Source organism: Phoca vitulina, unplaced genomic scaffold (assembly GCF_004348235.1).
Source record: "Phoca vitulina isolate PV1807 unplaced genomic scaffold, GSC_HSeal_1.0 scaffold22, whole genome shotgun sequence".
Classification (NCBI taxonomy): Eukaryota; Metazoa; Chordata; class Mammalia; order Carnivora; family Phocidae; genus Phoca; species Phoca vitulina.
This window is the reverse complement of record NW_022589725.1, coordinates 18539230-18555400: the sequence shown is the minus strand read 5'-3', so window position 1 is coordinate 18555400 and position 16171 is coordinate 18539230.

Sequence of the window (16171 nt, the reverse complement as noted above, 5' to 3'; positions counted from 1 at the left end):
AGCGCTTGATTCCCCAGCACGAGTGCCCTGCTCCAAGCCAGGATAAGCAAGCTCTCGTGCAAAGGGTCAGAAGTGCTTGAGGTAAAAAGCCACTGGTGCTACAGAAACTGTCCACCACTGTTGCACGTGGCCTCTAAGGTGGGTGGGGCGGGCAAAGGATAGCACAGCACAGTTTGCTCCGTGATTAGAAGGTCATAGACTCAGATTATCTAGCAAGGAGATAGTAAATTGTTTCTGAGCTATCATGTCAATTTCATCCCTTTACAAATTTTTAAGTGAAGCTGTAATATACGCTGATTGGGCCACATTAAGGAAGGAAGCCCTGTAGTTTACTAGGTGAGTTCCATCTGGTCATCTTATACGTAGTAGAGCATTGTTCCACGGCCGCCAAGGCTCTGTGAAATATATCCAGAATGATGGGCTGATAATAGAAGCATCAAGACTGCAACCAGAATACTATACATGACGACTTATGATTAGGAGAGTGGATGAGAAACTTGGTGCAAGATCTGAGACTGTCAGTAACATAAGAAGCTTCCAAATTACGAACTGATTCTGGGTAAATGTAAATGTCTCATGCCTAGAGGGAAGGAAGCCAAGTATTGTTTGATACTCATCTTTTGAGGCTTGGAACTGTTGGATTTGGTATCTAGATCAACCACACTCTGGTAATCTTCTGAGGACGTTTTGATTTTTTTTTTTTTTTTTTTTGGCATTCCTATGGATCCCAGTCTCTCCCCATATTGAGGAGGGTGGTTGCCAAGAGGCCTCAAGGGACCATCCCCAAAGAAATACATATGAATGTGAATAGAATTTGTAGCCCTAGAGAAAACTCCACACGCTTTTAAACTTATCTTGGAAAAGATCAGACGTTTTCTACCCACAGATTTGAAGCAGCCTGAACCTAAAGTATTTAATTTCCATATTTAGAGCAGTAGTTGCCATTGGTATATAATACAAACCATCCCATGCAACTGTGATCCAGGCATATACTGATTACTGCTAAACTACCCAGAATTCAAGCGCAATTTCACAAGACAGAAATACGACTTTTTTTTTCTTTTGGTCATAAATGATCACCCAAGGAAGTAGCATGACAAAATGTTTCCTGATGCTTTCACAGGCATATGGCTGAAACTCAACCTCACACACATCTGTACAAAAACATACTGAGCAACCCACAAATAGCTGAGCTTTCTGGCAACATTAACACCCAAGCATCAGCAAGCCTTCTGCCCCTAATTACTTGAGACATCTCCTGCTTTGCTTTTATAACATCCTGAGCTGTTTATCAAAGAGGTCATAACATGAGAAAGTATTCGTGCCATCTTTAATAAAGAAAAAATCTGACTGGACAGGGAGAGAAGGAAAAACACTGTTGCAATAGCGCAACAATCAAATTATGTCTATAATGGGCTTTAAATCTTTAGAAGAAAAGATCTACAGTTTAGCAGTACAAAGCAGTATTATTCCTGTTGTTATTAAAAACTGCCCTCTAATCCTTCACACATATGTAATACATCTCATCCAAGGATCTCAAAGTCCATTATAAATAAATAAGAGGCTATACTTTATAAAATCTGGCCAAGGCTACAAAAGAGATGGAACTCTCTGGTCATGAATAAGCCAACACTTTCAGAACAACTCACCAGCTAATTGTATAAAGTCTCTTGGTCTCACCAAAATTTGGGGAAATAACTAGTTCCTGATATACAAAAGGCACTCAATAACTGCTTCCAACTACAAAGATTAATCAAAGATCTTCTACAGGACATTGCGAAGATTGGTTATTTCATGTGATTTTTTTAAACTAAATCTATTTTGGGGCTCCTGGGTGGCTCAGTGGTTAGGCGTCTGCCTTTCGCTCAGGTTGTGATCTCAGGGTCCTGGGAATGGGCCCTGCGTCCAGCTCCCTGCTCAGTGGGGAGCCTGCTTCTCCCTCTCCCACTCCCCCTGCTTGTGTTCCCTCTCTGTTTCTCTCTCTGTCAAATAAATAAATAAAATCTTTAAAATAAATTTATTTTATATATAAATGTTACCAGGAAACATGTAAGCCCTTATAAACTCACTATTATCCAGAGGGCCTTGTAATCTCAGTACTGAAGCAGAGAAATACTAGTTAATTACCTCCCTGCTCCCTGTAGCTTCATTACTATCTTCCCATATCTCTACAGAATTTCTCTCTTGGGAATTGTAAGTCTGAGCCCCAGTGAAGAAGGAGAAAAATTGTCAAAAGCTAAGGTAAGGAAACAGAAAGTTCATAATGTTTAAGAAGTATGACCACTGCAATTAGCTGTAGGATGTTTAGCAGCATCCCTAGCTTCTACCCAGTAGATGCCAATAGCACTTCCATTCACCCCGCCCCAATTGTGACAACTAAAACTGTCTCCAAACACTGCCAAGTGTCCACTGGAGGGCAAAATTGCTCCCAGTTGAGAACCACTGCCCTAGAGATCTCAGAAAATAAGTAACTTTCTTTTACTCACACATTGAGGTTAACTGAAGAGTTCTGCTTAAAACTTAACTTTATCTTCAACCAACACATCTCCAGCTATAAAATACAAAATATCTATGGCATCCAGGTCAATCAGTGAGCAAGTACTACTTGTATAATGAGCCATCCTATTTCAACAAGGCATCTGCCTTCATTTCTGTATTATAAACTCAGGCTCCAAAAGCAGCATTTATATTGAAAACAATCAAAACAGAACATTTACTAATATTGTCAGAGACTGCATATAAGGTGACAGTAAATCTCCATGATGTCATGTGTCAAAGAATGACTCAGAGACATGTAGTTAATTATCTGCATTCCAAATAATTCACTTGTATAAGTGAGAAGGCCATTAAACTGTTTTCAATGAACAAAGGTAAAAACAAGGTTAATTAAAAAAAAAAAAAAAAAAAACAGCGGTGGAAAAGAAGGAAGAACAGTGAGCACTATTTTGCATTTTGGAGGTAAATTAATTAGCTGGCAGCTAGCACAGAGGGCTGTCTGGTCCATGTGCCCTTGAGTAGGCCATCTAAGATAGCAAACAAACCAATTTCAGCTGATGATGGATTCTCCAAGACACCTTGAAGGTTTCGCTGTGGAGTATTCATGAGAGGCTATCCCATGACCCACCTGTTGGATCCTTCATCGGCATCTCAGGCAGTCAGGCGGGATCTGTGCCATCTTTCTATTCAGAATAACCCTCACAGGAAGGCTAATTTTAATGTAATGGCCTTTTTTGAGCTCTATAGAACTCAACTGAACAGAAAGGAAGTGCTACATAAGATAAACTTCAAATTCCCAAGAGCTAGAAATCCTAGGACTGGAGATTTCCTTTCAGAAATGTAGGATTTTCTGCTCTTCGAAGTGACGGCTGAGCACGTATGAGGCTTTCCACCTGTTCACCAAGTTGCAGAATCAGCAAATGTTCTTTCCTCCTGCATTGGAGAAAATTCTAGTCACTGAAAGTGCCACTGAAAAACAGCAGGAAAGAGCTCCTTGAAGTGCAACTATCTTGTTGATGTTTCCAGAAAGGCTACCCTTCCTTTCTTGCTTCACAGTGAATTACTTTAGTGAAGAAGCACCCATTGCTTGGCATCCATATTATCCCTGAGGACGGCTCCTGGTACAAAGTGATCAGTCAGTAAATGGCAGACATTGCTAGAGGTTTTATTATTATAGTCACCATTTACTGAGTATGTGCTCTGTTCTAGGCAGTGGTCCATGCACTGTGCATATTTTATTTCATTTACTGCTCACACCAACCTTAGATTATCATAAGCACTGTTACTGTCTCCTTTTACTATTATCATCCCCTTGAAGTCAGGAAGGTTAGAGATGCCTATGGTTGCAAGCTCATGTAATTGTTTTTAACATTTCAGTAATTCCTGATTTTTCTTTGGAAATTACTTTCCTTTTCTTGACTAAAGGGTCTCTCTCTTCACCCATCCCACCCCTACCCCAACGCCTTTAGTCATAACCTCTCCTTAAAAATGTACTTCAAATTTTTTATTTCTCTGTTGAGTGGCAGAGTCCAGGAGTAGAAGTAACTGATTCCATTCTTGAGTGTTCATCTGTTCTAAGCCATGGCTCCATTTCTGAGCATATACTACTTGCCAGACACTGGAAGTCATTCAAAGATATGACTAAGATATAATTTTTGCCCTTTGAGATCCTCCCAAAAGGAAACGAAGAAATGCCCAACACAACAATGAGACATGAGCAATAGACTACAGGAGCCAAGAGGAGAGAGTAATTAGCTCTGCCTGGGGCCATGAAGGAAATGGCACTTACACTAAGGTTTGGGGAGGAGTGGGAATTAGTCAGTGCAGGCAAAGAAGAGAAAGAGAAGAACATATTCTGGTCAAGGGAAATAGTCTCCTACAAGAGTCACACAATTTCACTTCTACACTGTACGTCCATTCGCTTTTGTAATAAATAGTTTCACAGATCGCACATGCCAATAGGGGCTGGGGATCCAAAGGTGAACCGGAGAGGCAAGGTTGGGGCCCTCGTGGACCTAATCTTCTAACAAGGGGCAGTGCAGCAGCTGGTTTCCAAAGATGGCCATCAATTCCTTCCCCTCCTGTATACACATGCTGTCCCTCCTTCCTCCCACCAAGAGGTGGAGTGTATGTCCCCTCCCCTGGAATTTGAGCTGAGCCTGTGGCTGCTTAGACCAATCAAATGGACATCCAAGCTCAGGAATTAAAAAGGCTTAGAAGTTTCCACCTTCTCCCTTTTGGAGCCCGGAGCTGCCATGTAAGGAGTATAGACTTTCATTCTGGAAAGAGAGGCTACATTAAGGAATACCAAGGTACCATATATCCAACTCCATACCACCATCTGACCGCAGCTGCCTAAGAGAGCCTATTCCAGTTATCCTACTACTGCATAACAGACCACTCCAAAACTTAGCGGCTCAAAATAGTAACACTTATTTTACTCATACATTTTCAGTTTGGGCACAGGATGGCATTTCCACGTGATACCTCATATGGCATCCACTGGAGTAAATCTGACTGAGGGCTAGATGATTCACATCCAAGCTGGTTCAGCCATGTGGCTGGTAAGTTGGTGCTGCCTATCTGCTGGAATCTCAGCCAAGACCAAGGCTCTGTATGGCCTGAGCTTCTTCGGGGCATGGTGGCTAGGTTCCCAGGGCAAATGTCTTAAGAGAGAGCCATGGGAAGCTGTATTACCTTCAACAAACTAGCCTCGAAGTCACATGGCATTTCTTCTGCTCTACTCTGTTAAGCAATTCACAATGGCATACCTAGCTTAAGAGGAGGGGACATAGACTTCACCATTTGATCAGAGTGTAGCAAGATTCTGGAATAGCATGTAAAATGGAGAATACTATTATGAACATTTTTATCTAGAGTCCAAGTAAGGTCAGTAGACCAGCTAAGCCCCAGTCAAGCTACAGAATCATGAGATATAATAACATACATGTTGTTTTTAAGCCACTGATTTTGGGGTGGTTTGTAAATAGAGCAAACAGACCACTGGATAGCTGAAACACATAAAAAAAAATGCATACATGCACATACGGGTAGGAAAGTTCAGATTCTGAAATAGATATTTGAATACACATTTAACAGAGTGATGAGAAATAGGAGGGTTCAGGTCTACTCTAGATTGAACATCAAAGATGGTCTTTCTTATAATTTTTCTATGGTTTGAAACTTTTACAATGAGAATATATTAATGGACAATTCCAAAAACAAGGTTTTTTTAAACATAAGCAGATGGAATTAGGTTAACGTAGAAGACAGAACAGAGAAAAATTCCCCACCTAAAACAGAATTGCAGAGGAATGTATATATGTAAAATAACTTCTTCCCCCAAAAGCCCCAAAGACTCTCCAAGCTCTGAGTTAATAAAGCAGGAGTGGGAGCAGGTAATGGAGCAATCCTGCAGAAGCTTAAATAAAGGCCAGCCCAGGTAGGTTGGTCAGGCCCTCAAGGAGGTAGCTTTTAAGGTCATTATGTAAGGCAACAATTGCCTGCGGTCATTATTGGCCTTGACATACCGCCAATCGACTTGGAGTCTACAGATAGACTGCCTCTTGATAAGGCTAACGGTTTTTCCCCCAACACTGGAGCAGATCATCATTTTTCACTTGAGTACCAGATAAAGTTTGTGATTTGCATTAACTATACACACTGTACAGAAAATTACATATATCTTTAAACATTAAAACCACGCTCAGCCTGATGATACTCCACCTGACTGGCATGTGGCCATTGAAGCACACTGAAGGAAAGCAGATTCACAATGAGTGGGTAGATTGGAAGGTTCATCACTGTAATACTTTGAACGCACCCTCCTCTCTCTTCCTCTCTCTCTTTCTTTCTCTCACCTTCCCCTCCTCTCCCTTCTTCCTGCCCTCCCTCCTTCATAATACCCATAAGTTTTATCTCCAGCTCAGACTGTTCTCCCAAATTCCAGACTCAGATCCAACTGCTTCCCAGACATCTCCACTTGGGTGTCTAATGGCATTTCACACTTATCCCGACCTCATGAAGCTTACATTTCATTGGGCAAGTCTGGCAAGACATAGGATAAACAAGGAAAATGCAAACACATCAGATAATAAAATACACTACGGAGAAGTAAAGCAGGGAAGGAAGATAGGAGGTGTGTGTTTATGTGTCTGTGTGTGGCTGGGAGTGGTGGTATAGATTTTGGATAAGGTGGCCAGGAAAGGCCTGCTGGGGATGTGACATTTGAGTAAAGAGCTGAACAGAGGCATGTGGACATCTGGGGGGAAAAGCATTTCAGGCAGAGGGAACAGCAAGTACAAAGGCCCTGCGGTTGCCCTGGTATATTTGCAGAACGATGAGGCTGGTGGTTACAGAATGGTGTGACCGAGGCCAGAGAGGAAGGACACGAGGTCAGAATTCAAGAGCTACCCTCCTCCCTGTGCTTATACCCTGCTTTCTATCTCAACCCAGCAGCGAGAGCGATCCTTTAAAAATATAAATGGATCAAGTCACTCCTTAGGTTCCAAACCCTCTAAGAGCTACACTTCCCCCTCACAGTAAGAGCCTATGACATACACAGCTCGACATATGGCCCCGTAACCCCTCGGCCATCCCCTCTTCCTACCCACCCCCCCGTTCCAGCCACACTGCCCTCCATATTGTCTCTTGGATATGCCAGGCACACTCCCATGGTACGTGAGAAACACCAATGTACATATGTCGTGTCTCCTGTGTACAGAGCTGTTGGCTGTCTCTTTGCCTCTAGGGCAGTTACAATAAATGTCTTCTAAACAAAGTGTGGGGACAAAGCTCCAGTGCAGACATTAGGTCCAAAGCGATAACTTCATAACTCCACAATAAACATGAACAGAAAAGCAAAGGGCAGCAATGTAGAGAAACTAAACCACATCCCAAGACTGGAGTGAAGCCAGCTCAGCGTGGGATTTCTGAGGTTCCCCAAGCCTGCTTGTCATACAAATGGATCACAGATCCATAACATAGTACCATGTAGTACAGATACCGAAGAGAGTATGAAGTGATGTTGTTTTATCAAGTGAAAAAAAAAAAAAACTGCAAGTAGAGAAGTAGTAAATTGTACACAATCTCTAAACCTCTCATTAACCCACAGCTTAGGCCAGGCATATATAAAGTATTCACATGGCCAACATTCTAATAGATTGGACTTTGATCCCATAATGTTCTTCATGTTTATAGGGCCAGGGAAAGGAAGCACCTATGAGACTATGTTACCTGGAATCTTCTGGCCAAGGAAGGGGCCTTGTTGGAAGAAATTGGGAGAGGTTATCTCAGGAGCTGAGTTCCTGCTGTCAACCTGGTGAGCTAACTCAGATATTCTGAGTCACCTCTTTGCTAAACTATCAAAAGGAAATAAGACTCCCAGGTTCATCCAGATTTCTCTCTCCTTCCAGCTTTCTGTTCATGCAAGTTAAAAAGAAATGTGCCTACTGTGGAAAGAGATCTCCAGATGGTACCGTGCATGATACCTATAGTAACCAATCTAGTCCTCCTTTCATGAGCAGTCACCATCGCCAGATATTTGAAGATACTAAAGTACAAATGATATAAGCAGAGATAAATGATATAAGACATAGATGAGAACTTTTTTTAAAGATCTAATTATGAGAAGATATAGACCCATAAAATAAGGACAGGCTACTAAGAAAAAGAGGCATTCAGAGAACAAAAAGGAAGTCTTTAACATTAAAAACATGATTTCCAAAATATTATACTGAATAAAAGGGCTGAATAATAGAATAGATATGGCTAAAAATGCCAAAATAGCATCCTAGATGATAAATCTCTTAGGCTATAGCACAAAAAGAAAGAGAGACAGACAGGGAGAGAAGAAGAAAGGGAGAAAGGGAGGGAGGGAGGGGAAAGAAGGAAAGAAAGAAATTAGACTGAAAATGTAAAAATACAATTTGAGAAATATGGAAGAGAGTTCCAAGATACCAACATTCATCTGGTAAGAATTCAAGAAAGACTTAATAAAGACAGTGGGGGAAAGAAGGGATAATCAAAGAAATAACAGAACTAAAAATTGCTGAGCTAAAGGACTTGAGCCATCAGGCTAAAAAGGCCCATCAAAAGATCAGTGGAAATAACTTTAAGTGATATGTAGAGGTCCCAACCAGTAAAATATTTATATTAAAAGATAAACTAAAAATCTCCAAAGTAAAAAATACCTTATAAACAAAAGAACAAATAGTGATTTGGCATCTGATCTCTCATTAACAAAGAGTACTGGTAGAAAATGGAGCACTGTTCTCAAATTTCTGAAAGAAAATTATTTAGAAGTGAGAATTCCATTCCCAGCCAAACCATCATTTATCTGTGAAGAGAAAATTAAGGCTTCAGATAGGCAAGGGATCAAAATGTTCAATATTCATATATCCTCTAAGAAAAATTATCCCAGTGAAATGAAAAAATAAATCCAAGAAAAGGACATGGAACATCTGGAATAGTAGTGAGTAAGATACACAACAAAAACCACAAAACTTATTGGGGCACCTGGGTGGCTCAGTCCATTAAGCGTCTTGGTTTCAGCTCAGGTCTTGATCTCAGGGTTGTGAGATTGAGCCCTGCATCAGCCTTGTGCCTGGCTCCACACTCAGTGCAAAGTCTGCTTAAGACTCTCTCTCTCCAAACCATGAGAGACTATGGACTCTGAGAAACAAACTGAGGGTTCTAGAGGGGAGGGGGGTAGGAGGATGGGTTAGCCTGGTGATGGGTATTAAAGAGGGCACGTTCTGCATGGAGCACTGGGTGTTATACGCAAACAATGAATCATGGAACACTACATCAAAAACTAATGATGTACTGTATGGTGATTAATATAACATAATAAAAAAAAGAAAAGAAAAAAAAGACTCTCTCTCTCCCTCTGCCCCTTCCCACCCCTCCCGTGCTCACTCTCTCTCTCTCTCAAATAAATAAATAAATCTTTTTCAAAAAACCCACAAAACTTACAATTGAATCTATAAAACTGTTGGTAATATGCATAGGACACAAAGCAATTATTAATTCAAGATTTCTTAAATAGTAGAGGCATAATAATGTAAGATGTAATAACAATCTCAAAATTATTGCTGGAGAACCAAAAGAAGAAAAGAGGTTAAGTACAAATTTGTTAATGACCTTGCCTTCTTCAGGTTATAGGTTATAAATGTATTAATGCTTGATGTTGTAGCAATCTATATAAATGTACAAATATTTTAACTAACAAATAGAAAAGTAAAAATAAGATGTCGATTCAGTTATCTATTGCTGTCATTCCCAGAGTCTCTGATTCAAGAGTTGGGGGAGTGGGGCCTGAGAATTTGCATTTTGAGCAAGGTTCCAGGTGACATCGAGGCTGCTAGTCCAGGGACCACACTTCAAAAACCACTGTTTTATAGTTTCTTTTAAATATCCTCTTCAGAGGAGGCCTTCTCTAACCCAGCGCCTGGTACATTCCATCCACTTTACATTACAAATTGTTTGTTTGTTTACATTGTTTCTCCTTTAAAAGCATAAAAAATGATAATCACAATGATAAAATGGCGATAATGATGAAATAGCAAAACGTAGTAAATATAGAGCAGTTGCCCAATATAGCATGACAAGTTGGTGTGAAATCGAATGCCATGAATGTGAAGAAGTCAGTAGGTGTTTAGACTTTCCTGTGATGATACAGGGGTTCTCAAACTTGGCTGCACACAGGTATCACCTTGGGAGTTTTGACAACAACTGATGCCTTGGGTCCTAGCCCAAGAGATTGTAATTTAATTGGTCTAGGGTGTGTCCTGGACACTGGGAATTTTAAAAGCTCCCAGGCGGTTCCTGTATGCAGCCAAGATTGAGAACCCCTGATCTGTAACAAGGAAATCAATTCATAGACCACATCTTCTCTTACTCTTCAAGGACAATCAAGCTATACATAAGTTTGAATACCAATTCCTGCCCTCTCATATTCAATGGGAGTTTTGTCTGCTGAGGAAAAGCAGATACAGCCTTCCAGCCCCTTCCAGCCACAATTTCCACTGAATAGACATCGCTTTACAGTACACTGCCCGCCCACCCCCAAAATATTTCACAGAAATTATAACAACAGTATGAATTACAAGTGATATGCTTTGAATGTTATTATCCGTTTCCCCATATCTTGACATTTGAGATGTAACCAAGATCTTTGCATCCCTTGGACTAGTTGAAGGGGGAGATTCTGATTAATGTCCTTTCAACTCCTATATGAAACACATGGCTTGTATTAGAGACAAGATGAATGAATTGATACATTGGGAACTGCCTTCGCATTAGACGAACATGACTTATTAAAGCCAGGAATGTCCTAACTATTAAATCTATCCATGTATGTGAATCAGTGTATCTCTTTTGGGGAGCAGCTCTTTTAAATGGGTTGTGTTTACTAGCAAAGAAAAAAAAAATCTTCCCCATCACTGAACAGAGAAACCATCATTCATCCACATAACTGTGAACATTAGAAATCTAGTGAGCTGACAGTGCAAAATTCTCTGTTCTGATAACATAAATTTACTCTCCTTCAAATATTTAGTTTAAAAATACAAAAATCTATTGCCAAAATTTGTATTTTTACTAATGTTAAACTTGCCAGATAAAGTCAGGACATCTGGTTAAATTTAAATTTCAGATAAACAACAGATACTTTTCTTAGTATAAGGATGTCCCAAATATTGCATAGGACATACTTATACTAAAACTATATCTGTTATTTATCTGAAATTTTGAATTTAACTGAGTGTCCTGCATTTTTTATTTGCCAAATCTGGCAACACTAACCACTGTGGACTCCACATACTGGAGTCACATTCTTCAGTTTTAAGGGACTTTGGTGGATATTGGGTCAGAAGACATGGTCTTATCACTAAATCAATGTATTAAATTTCCCTGCTGATAAAAATATCTCTCTATAGACAGACAGTACCAACAAGTTAACCTCAATCTGACATGAACGAAAACCATTTCTAAGTGGTTATAGTTTCTAAAACAGAACTCCATCTCCAATAAATGTAATTATTTCACTAAAATTGTTTGCATGTGTTTCTTTTCTGCACCAGGCCATGTTCCTGTACCATCTTAGTTGCCTTCATCTGTTACTTTGCAGACCTTTCTTTGCCCATATCTTTGATTTAAATTTATCATGACACATTTTTAAACAATAGCAGGAAACCTCACTTATGACTTTAATTATAAAATGGTGTTATAAAATTATATCCACATTTTACTTTTGGCAGGCAGCAGTGCACATTTAACATGACTATCTCGAGTTGGCCCCTGCAGTCCTCTGGTTGATTTCAGTGCTTACTGTATGTAATTGATATAAAAACACAAGTTTAGGAAGCAGTTATTGGAACTTGTTAAAAGAAGTAGCCACATTCATAAATACTTTCATTTTGCTGCATAACATGCCAAGAGAATTAATAACACACTTTTGGGAATATGGGCGAAATTCTGACTTTTTAAGGAAAAACTGATGTATTCTGCTCTTATGTTAATTGTTGGACTATAAGGTCTAGAGCTTTGTTTCTCCTCAAATCTCAACTGTGTCTAATAAGAAAAAAATGAACTAGACATACATGCATCTCTGTAAGTACCTGTTGGTACTTAAATGATACTATTGTCTTTTATTAGTGACAAATGTATAGAAATGTGCCCATCTTCTAATAGGCATAACAGAAAAGACCACAATAAATTCAGAAAAGGCCATCTTTGGAATGTAAGCTTAATGCTGCCTGAGATAATTTCAATAAATTTTAAAATAGAAACTTTAAAAATAAAAACTAGTGGTGTTTTTCCATTAATGTAGGCAAGTTTCCACATGTCTCTGTCTTGAAGGCAAATATTGTTTATAGCATTAAAGGGTTGCTTCATTTGCATTTATTGTTTACATACTACCAAAAAATATATTTCACTTAGCACAGAACGAACAGAGGGAAAAAAGTAAGAGAATTCAATAAATCGTATTCGTAGTCCTAATAAAGGGTAGGAAGAGGATATTCATAGTCATCTGCCACTTATTTTTTAAATACCTATATTATACTTTGATAATTATATGAGTTATTAATATATATGCTTAGGAACCTGAGAAACGTGTCTCAGAAAAGAAAATCTGCTACAAGCAACAGCATAGATTAGGTTGGCATGCACACTATGAAGTTCCTCCAAGATATGGCCCCAACTGGGCACATATGGTGATAAGCTCTGGGTGTTATACGCAACTAGTGAATTGTTGAATACTATCAAAAACTAATGAGGTACCATATGCTAGCTAATTGAACATAATAATAAAAAAAAATAAAAAATAAATAATTTTTTTTAAAAAGATATGGCCCCAACTTTCAAGTTGTTTACCACCTAACTTGAGTGGTATAAGTGGGAAATACTAAAGTGCTAAATGGTGTGTTACAGACTCTAAGAACAATAAAGACCGGAAAGGGGGGAGAGGCTGTAAATCAGAAGAGTCTTGAGGCTTAAATAATATTTAGGTAAATGTCGGTTAGAGAAGACGTAGCACTCTTGCGGGGTGGCCAGCCTGGGGTAATACATTACACTGGTGGTTGCCAAAACAGCAAAAGCAAAAAAGTGGAAACTGATGCTAAAGATGGTGTTGGTCATGTATAGTGCAGTCATGGCATCTTTAAAGGAAGAACTGTTTTAAAGGGGAGGAGAATATAAGCCAGAAAACTCAAGGGTATCATATCAGCTACTGATTTTCAGAAATGGAGTGACCTAAGAAAAAAGATAATTTAGTCTTAGAACCACCAAAGATCATGTCAGAGAAGCACTGCCCCTAAAAAAAAAAAAAAAAACAACCCTGAAGATGCACTTTCTTTGCTTCTCTTCCTCTGTTCCCACCTTACAACCTCTCATGACTCTGATCAGCAAAGCCATCGAAAAGACAAATCCATAGGGGACACCAGCATTGCAGTTAGTGCTAAGTAGCTTCCCTAGGAAATTTTTATACTTACAAAGGTAGTAGTAGCTGCCATTCCAAAAATATAATCCCTTGGTACCAGGCATTGTGCTAAATGCTTGACCAACCTTATCTCAGGTCATCAGCACACTCCATTTAATCCTAATACATTTAATTCATTTGATTTCCTCTTTTAAAAATAAATTGCAGGCATCAGCCCCACATCGGGCTCCCTGCTCAGCGGGAAGCCTGCTTCTCCCTCTCCCTCTGCTGCTCCCCCTGCTTGTGTTCCCTCTCTCGCTGTCTCTATCAAATAAATAAATAAAATCTTTAAAAAAATAAAAATAAAAAAATAAATTGCAGGCATCAGCACATTTCATCTCTACACATTTTAGCATGCATACCATTAATTAGAGTTCAGCATTACTGTCAACTGGTCTTTTGAGATACACTGAAATACAATGAAATGCACACATTTTAAGGGTACAAGTCAATGAGTTTTGACAAATCTGTGCAACCCAAATGCGTCTCAAAATACAGAACGTTACCATCACCCAAGGGATTCCTTCTCAGTCAATCACCACCCCATCCCAAAGGCAACCATTGTTCTTAGGGTTTTTTTTTTTTTCTCACATAAATGATTTTGCTTGCCCTTGGAGTGTGTTTTTAATGTATAGCATTGGTCTCCAAAGAGAACTTTTATGTGTAAAGTTTAGAAATCTGTATACTTAACAGGCTCATCTGAAGATTCTTATGCACGGTAACATTCAAATGCCACTGTATTATACCAGTCCACCTCTCTCTGAGGTTATAGAAACTTCTGTTTTGCTTATGATCTTTCTATATGTTGCCACCTAAGGGAAACTTTAGTTCCAAATACTTCTTCTCTAATCCATCTTTATTATCAATAATCATGCTCACAACAAAGTACACCTATTAAAGGTAAGGAACTATCTGATTTACATAAATACTACAGAACACAAGGGGAAGGCCATAATTGTGAAAATTAGTCAGCAAAGCAGTGCCATCTGGGGGCGGGGGAGAAGTGATTCATGAAGCATGAAGCAATTCTCTCATGGATTAAACTCATCTGCTTAAGAAAAATCCAGTTAGTCGAATATTTAGGAGGTAATAGAATTGTTTTGGTAGCAAATGATAAAAATCTAATTGAAACTATTTTAAGCAAGAGAAAATTTATCAGCTCATATAAGGGGAAAAAATAGGGGTAGAACTGGCTACACACAAAAAATCAAATAATCAGTACAAAGGCTTTATCTCTGTTTATGTGGCTGTGCTTTGGAGAGGGAGATGTCTTGACTCTGCTTTCTTCCATGTTCGTTCCTTTCAAACAATGGCACTGTTAGCCACCCGCTAGAACTGCTAACTCACCATGATCTTAGTGCTTATAACCTTAAAAGAATACTTCCTTCCCAGAAGTTCCAGAAAACCACTCTGACCAAGGACTTGTAGTCATATGTCTGCCCTTGGAACTGGGGATGTGATGAGCCTCACGTAATGAGGGAGGTGACCAAGAGTCAGGAGGTAGTTCAGCAAAGAAAAGTTGCTATAACCAAAGAAAGGGAAATGGATGGTGATCAAGCAAAGCTGTATGTGTTGACTACAGGAAAATCACAAAAATGGCCAACACAAAGGATTAAGTGAAGTTAGACTATTTGCCCTAGGGAAGGAAATACTGAGTGATAGGTAATGTTTTTCTTCCAAAACAGGGAATATAAAATAAATTAAGGGTGATAACAATCAGTTACTCCCTCAGATTCAGGCAAGGCAATCCTCTGTCCTGGCTCTAGAAGGCTCCACATATCACAAAAGTGAACAAATTTATCAGAGAACACATGGGTGCCTCCACCACTGAGAATCTGATGCTCAGATGGACATTAAGGAGGGCATGTGGTGTAATGAGCACTGGGTATTATATAAGATTGATGAATCACAGGCTTGTACCTCTGAAACCAATAATACGTTTTATGTTAATTAATTGAATTTAAATAAAAAATTATAAATAAATAAGTAATAAATAAAAATTAAAAAATAAAACAAAACAAAAAACAAATGACCAATCAAGCTAAGAAAATACATGGAGGAACCTTACATGCATACTAGTAAGTGAGAGAAGCCAGTCTGAAAAGGCTCTATACTGTATGATTCCAACTAAATGCCATTCTGGAAAGACAAAACTATGGAGACAGTGAAAAGATGAGTAGTTGCCAAGGGTTGAGAATAGGCAGAGCACAGAAGATTTGGGGGCAGTGACAATACTTTGTATGATACCATAATGTTGATGCATGTCATCATACATTCGTCTAAACCCTTAGAACGTACATCAAAAGTCAACTATAAGGTAAACTACAGACTTTGGGATAATGATGTGTCAATGTAGGTTCATTAATTGTAACAGATGTACCACTCTGGTGGAGGATTTTGACAATGGGAGGCTATGCATTAGTGGAAGCAGGGGCTATATGGGAAATCCCTGTCCTTTCCCTTTACTTTTTTTTTTTTTTTAAAGATTTTATTTATTTATTTGACAGAGAGAGACACAGCAAGGGAGGGAACACAAGCAAGGGAAGTGGGAGAGGGAGAAGCAGGCTTCCCGCCGAGCAGGAAGCCTGATGCGGGGCTTGATCCCAGGACTCTGAGATCATGACCTGAGCCGAAAGAAGACACTTAACCGAGTGAGCCACCCAGGTCTCCCCCTTTTTTTTTTAAGATTTTATT